The sequence below is a fragment of the Patagioenas fasciata genome, chromosome 12 (genome assembly GCF_037038585.1).
Source record: "Patagioenas fasciata isolate bPatFas1 chromosome 12, bPatFas1.hap1, whole genome shotgun sequence".
NCBI classification, from domain to species: Eukaryota; Metazoa; Chordata; class Aves; order Columbiformes; family Columbidae; genus Patagioenas; species Patagioenas fasciata.
Window position 1 is genome coordinate 20546370 of NC_092531.1, and position 7100 is coordinate 20553469.

Below are 7100 nucleotides of genomic sequence, written 5' to 3' on the forward strand. Positions count from 1 at the left end.
ATCAGCAAAGAGCAGCCAGTTCCTTTTTATCTTAGGAAGATTTTTCCCTTCTAGACACTTGTTTCTGCTGTGTCCAAGCTGTATAAAAAGGGATATAATTTAAAATGGGTCCTGTTTCTAGAATCCCAGGTGGACTTTTTTCTTTCAAATAACCAACTCAATAAATTCTTTAGATAGAACCTTGTTAATTAACACTATACCCCAGAGGGATGTCCTAGAGATGCTCTTCAGTCTCCACCTCCTACTGAACTCCACGATGGTTTTTGAGGCATTCCTGGTATCTCACACTGATGGCAATTTGTGCTGTCTGAGATTACATGATGTGAGCAGAATTGAAAGCAATGACAGGGAGCAGCAAGTGTTCCTTCACTTATTAAATACAGCAAGGTCTGCAGCTTCACCGTCTGCATCAAGAGCTGTTTAAATATTCCCCATCACCACCTAGTGACCTGCAAGCGGTCAGCAGTTTATCTAGCCAGGAGATGCTGTCAAATTTACTAGTCTGAGATGGGTATCAGTATAAAAATGCTTCCAAAACCAGAACAAAGCCAGCTGCAAACTTGCACTGTCTGGCATATCTTTATGTGATGCAATCTAGATTTCCGCTGCAAATGCTAAGACAATGTGTTTTTCACCTAGGAGCAATGAAAAGGTTCTGCTTCTCTTCCTCATATATCACAATGTTCTATCTTTCCACCCAGACTAGATACTTATCAAACATCTGTCTTCTGTTTTGATTGTGTCCTGAGAACATTGAGTTTAAGTGGAAATGTGAAACTAGCTCTGCTGACTGGGCAGGAAATGTTTCTCTGTTGTGGTATGAAGGCTGTTTGGATCTATTAAGCTAAGCTACAAAAAGGAAGGAAAAGGGCAAACAAAAGCAGGGTCAGTTGGGTAGGGGAATATATTTCATTTTTTGCATCCAAACCATGTCAGTCTGTGCCTCCAACTGATGCCACTATATCATCATAAAACACAGAAACAAGGAACCCAAAACTTCTTGATTGAAGAGCAAAAGCTGCTATTGCTTTGACAATGGATCGACTTTGCCAGCTGTCTGTCGAAGCAGCCTTGGAGAATCACGCTGAACAGTGCATTACAGAGACACACACTGGATATTAAAAAAGAGAGAGAATGCATTTACTGTCACTTGCAGGTTGCCTTTCACCCTTCTAGTTGTCATAGCGTTCAGAAGTGTTAAACAATGGGTCTTTATCTACAGAAAGAAAAATACTGCCTCTATCACAAGCTTAGGCACGAGTGGCAAAATAATTCAGAAAAACAGCTAGGAGGAGAAGTACTAGGCATTTTCACCAGCCTGTCCTCAGATACTTGTTATGGGGCCTGGTTCTTGAAACAGCACCATGTCATCTACTTTCGCACCTTCACACTGTTTATTAGCATCATCATCCCAGCAGCAGGCTGGGCTGTCTGTCTACTGTCTTTGATGCTGTTGCAAACAAGCTTGTCTGTCCCAAAGGAATCAGCAGTCTAGCTGGCTTTGGTTTGTCATGTTTGTCTACTGCCATTCACATTTTGAAAGGGGGAGGGTGTCTGTTTGTGTTTTTGCTTTATAAGAATATGCAGTTTCTTAAGATCTATTTGGTTGACAAAGTGTTTTACAAACAAACTGTGCACGGGAATCGCTTTGTTCACTGCTGAAGTTAAAAACAATATTTTTTATTGCGGAATCTTGAAAGATGGATGAGATACGGTCCAGCACAGCATGACTCTTAAGTATTCGGCTGAATAGAGGTGGGATTACTACCATATTTAAAGCAAAAGGCAAAGCATACATTCAAATGCTTTCAACTGAGGTTTATTCTGTGCAAATATTTGACAAGTGGCCTCTCATTTAAGTACAAATAAAATTATGGAAGCTTGCGCAATTTCTAGCTACTGGCACAAGAAAATTGTTTCTAAACAAGTAACCATGAAGTTTAATGGTTATTTCTCCCTGTCATGAGTTCCCTTGTTAGTTCACCTGCCCCATTGACTGTTATGAAAAAAGTCTATGGGAATTTTATTTACTCAGTCCCTCTCTGAATACGTTTTCTGAACTTCTGATCTTTAGCAATTATTAATTTTTGTCTTTGTTTGAAATCAGTTCTCTGAACTTAAATAACTAATACAAGGGCAGATCAGGTGTTTCCCTACTCCTGTTCCCAAGGTGTTCCTGAGCAGAGATGTTCAATCCCAGCCTCATTTCCCTTCATTGTAATGGAGTGATAACAAAATGCATGGCTGACTTCTGTAATTAGGCTCATGTTCCTCAAGATCTTTTGCTATTGCCTGCTGTTCTTTCTTGTAGCTTAGCTTTCGGGGCTTTGGTATTTCCCTAAACTCCCCTAATAGTTCTCCTCCTCTTCCAAATTATCTCTTTGAGTATGAACTGATATATGGCAAACAAAAAGCGATGTAATATTCATCATTAATTGATCATGATCTTTCCTGGTTTTGTTGTTGCTGTTGGGTATTATTTTAATTCCCACTTTGTTTAGGGGAAGTGGTTTCATTTTATTTAATATCCTAACTTTTAAATTTTTATTAAACTAAAATGCAGATGTATATTCAGTGTAGCTTTCCTGCACTTGTTTTCTTGTGACTTGTTCATCTCACTTTAATTAAAATAGAACAAGCATAGAAACAAAATGACAAGAAGAAGAAAGATGAGCAGTTCATTGTCCCACAGTTCCTACCAGCAGGAAATGGTAGGGGACAGGTATTTTCTCTTTAATGCAATATATTGCTCTTCTGCTTTCCCGTAAGGATTAATGAGAGGTGAAGAAGAAAAAGGACCAGTGTCTACAGATGATGGAAAGCTGAAGCTCTTCTCCTCACACTGTGAATCATCCTCCTAGGAGATACTGTCTTAGACCAGGTTTGTTCAAGGGAAGGCTCATTATGTGGAATTGTGTCAAATGGTGAGGAGTGGTATAAAGAGATAATCGGAGTCCTCCAGCACTAATTATGTATGCTCTATAGAAATCCCAAGCTCCATTCAGATCCTTTTTAAAGGAAATCTCGGAGGAAACAAATGAAGTCTAGTTCTGCGAGTGCCAATTGAGATGTAGAGGACAGGGAAGTCATGGATTAAAGCGATGAATTTTCTGAGGCCTACCATACTATTTGACTCAATTCTTCCCGCCCTCTCTTCTTCTTTTTGCATTCATGCATTGAAACATAACAAGAAGTCTCTGCATTTCTCATGCCTCCTTTATTCTAAAATCTCTAGGCACTTTGCAAATATTAACTGATAAAATTCCACAGCTATCTATCATCTGTCTAATCTCAAAGCATTTAGGTTTCCCATCATGATTCAGAGGGATGGCGATGATCAGAGTATAATATCAAAACAGTGTTCAGCAAAAGGAAATCATTCCCTCTTTTAGCAAAGGATTGAAGGACTCATGACTTAGCATTGGTAGGAAATCAGGACAACGGCTGTCAGAAAAGGGTAATTGCTAGTTGACCAATGTCCAATTATAAAGTTTAGGACCAAAATTGCTAGTATTTTACAACGAAAGGCATTTCAGATTGCAAATAATTGTGTGTGTAATTTGTTCTTGCAACATTGGAGGAAGAGAATGAGGAAATTTTGGGGGTGAAGTAGTGAGATCCTGAGAGAGAACATTCTGGAACAGTAAAACTAACATTTTCCTACCCATCAGGAGGGAAGGATAAAAGCAATTTGAATCAGTGTTAACCTTTATATCAGAAATATCACTTGATGCATGTTTGTACTTAAGGCTTCTCTGTCACTTTAGCTGAATATACTACCCACGTGTTTTAGAGAAATACATACAACACACTCAGTTTAAGTGAGCATGGATAAGAGGCAGGTCTTGCCACTTTGATTCATGCCACCGCTAACTCCAACTGGAGTACTCCAGGAGAACAGTGCTACTCAGCACAGTCAGGCTGGTCCAGCCCGTTGCTGTATTTATGGAGGAGTCTTAATGCTCTATAGAAAATCTCTCTGTGATTGGGGACTCCTGCTTGGATCTGTCGGTGGTTTTGTTTCTGTGCAGTGGTATGAAGAGCAGCATGGGAGGTTGGCAGCCAGGTTCATCATAAGCTCCGTGTTGTCCCTTGTTGTAGAGTGAATCAACGGGCTTCCCTAGGAGGACAATAGCTTTCTGTTCCAAGACTTGACTATCTCCATTTTCAATTTATTTCATTCAGTCTTAAGTATTGTTTACCACAAAACCTGAATTAGTACCATTTTACCATGTGCTATATCTTTAATGACATTGTCAACCAGGAAACTGATGTAATCCACCGATGTTAGCACATTATTTTACCTTTCAGTCTCCAGCTTTTGCCTTGACTAACATTTGAAGATATATTTAAGCATATGACTCTCCCAAGAGTGCCTGGTATAAACTGTAGTAATACATAGTCAAATCTAGCTGCATAGAAATGTACTACTCATGAAGACTGACCCAATAGCACTGACTTAACATGTTGACTGCTGAACTTTGCTCCTCTGCACTTTGTCCTTAAATTCCCTGCAACTTGAAAGTATATTGAATTCAACACCTACCAGCCAAAATCCTCATCACCAAGGCAAACGCAAACATCTGCCAAAGGTCATGAGGGAAATGAGGAATCATCCCAACAATATTAAGGCAAAGCGTTAAAAAGGATTGAGATTCCATTGAGTAAATCTGCAAAATAATTTGCATTTCAAATCTCGGGCAAGCAGCTGTGTAATTTCTGCCTGTAGATTCACCACTATGATGTTCATTATCTGATTATCACTACCTACAACCTTCCTAGGGCTCATGCACATTGTCTTCCTGACTCTTGAATTAGTGAGGTGTGTCTGACACTGAATTTGCAAGTAATTGCTATGGCTCCCCTCAATGAAGCATCTCTCAGGACACTCTGGGAAATTAAATGTTCCTTCTCGAGCCATTATTTGCTGACTCTCTCCCTATCTTGCTAATAATTATCAGGTAAAAATGTGTAATTTGAAATATGCACGTCATGTTTAGGAAATGAAAAAAGCAGGGATGACAAGATTCTCAGTGGATTAATGCCAGCAAAGTATTGCCTTTCCTTCTCTGAAACAGTTCATCTCCCAGGGTCCTGGTGGGACCTAATCAGAACCAACCAACCATCTTTGCATGCAGTCCCACTCAATGCTGCTTTGAGATTTGTCTTGAGTCCACTCCAACTCTTACAGAAGAAACAAGGGATTAAGTGACACTCTGAGTCTTCTGAGTCCTGACTGAGGGAATTGGGTTTGCCTTACACCAGTAGGTGTTGCTCACAGCAGTAAATTTAAGCCCGGTGGATGGTATTTGTAAGTACAAAACCTACATTTCCAATAAAGTATCTTGTACTCTATAAAGCTTGATCCCACTACAATTCTCAAAATGTTTACAATGAACTGTAAATATTTATAGCGGTGTGATTATAGTGAAGTTACTTAAGATTTACACAGCCATAAGCAAGATCATAATCTGGTCCGTTGTTCCTTCGCTAAAGGAATTTATAAAGTAGGCATCAAACCTGAAGATCTTACTCAGCAATAACTAAAACAGACAAATTAGGAATCCTCCTACTGCAGTCAGATTTTTGGCATGAGGTTAATATTAAATATTAATATGAAAATTATCATTAATTATTATTATTAATATGAGTTATATTAACTTTCTGCTTAGAATATATGCCCTTGTGGGTTTTTTTTTTGTTCATAATGAGTAGTTTGTTTTAGTTTCAGTTTGTTCTCCTTCCTCAGAGCTCAATGACACTTCGATGGTTCGACCTTCATTTTAATAGTCATAACTTGAGGAAATTGAATACAACTAAGGAAGACATAGAGATCTCCATTTCTTGTGTAATCTCTGCTTGACAAGGGCTATGGCTGATGTTAAACATGTACCTCTTAAAGTAGAATTCTTTTTATTCTCTGGCAAATCTGTTTCTTCTGTAGAAGTAAACACTTATATAAAGCAGCCAAAACAAATCCTATGTTTTAGTATCTTATCAGTGTTTGTAAATGCTAGAAAACCGATTTCCAGCTGTCGCTTCCATGTTTGCTTTGTTTTCTTCAACCAAAACCTCCCTTGGTTGGTTTGGTTGTCTAAGGAAGTTCTTTTTTCTAGTAAAGAAATTATTTTGTTTACTTGGATTCTGATATATACAAAGGCAAAGGTGGTTGCTACCTGCAAAAGCAACTGTTAAGTGAAAATCCCTTAATGTGGTGACATGGCATGCCTCCATGGGAAACACTCAGTTACATTCAATGAGAAAGCATGTCATCTTCCATGTTTTGATTCTCTTGTTCATTGTAGAAAAAAAAATAAGCCATGGAAAGTGTAAATGGGAAACTTGATCTTTATTCCAGCTGGCATTATTTCTTACAAGAGCAGGGAAAAAGCTTTTTTCATAGTTTACTGTTGTCTGTTTCTTTAATGCGGTTTTCTTTTCTTCTGCTTTTTTCTGTTTTTCACACTTATTCATGTTGTGAGTTGTTCCTCTGGCTGTACTGTTGTAGCATTCAGAGGATATTGTTTATTGGTGTCTTACAGCTGGTGGTTTCATGTTGTATAGAAGTCTGGTGAACTGATGCTTCAATCAAATGATTTTGGAATTTCTACATTTGTATTGAGGGCATCTGTTATTTACATCAGCAAAGTAAGGGTCCTCATGGTCATTAGCAGGTTTTGGCAATGAACCCAAAGAGCTGGATGGTGCACGGAGCCACCTCTGCCACACTGCACTGGCAAAGCAAGTCTGAGATGCAGGATCATTATCTAACACAAACTATACAGTGATATGTGTCTCTCACTAAATTGGACAAATTCCGTGTTTGCTGAAGCTTTTCTGTTGTTTATCTACTAAGAAAACCATAACAGGAGTAAGTTGCTTAAGAGATTGTGTATGCTCATACCTCATACCCTTCATTGTAGTTGTTTTACAAGTAAAAACCTAGATTCGCCTCTCTTCTAGGAGCGTATATATTTGTATATACAGACAAGCGTGTGTGTATGCATAATGGGGGGGAAGATACAGAAGTAAAGCATATAAACGTTTACTGTCTAAATCAAACTGTCATTTCCTCCAGGTGATATGAACTATATTTATTT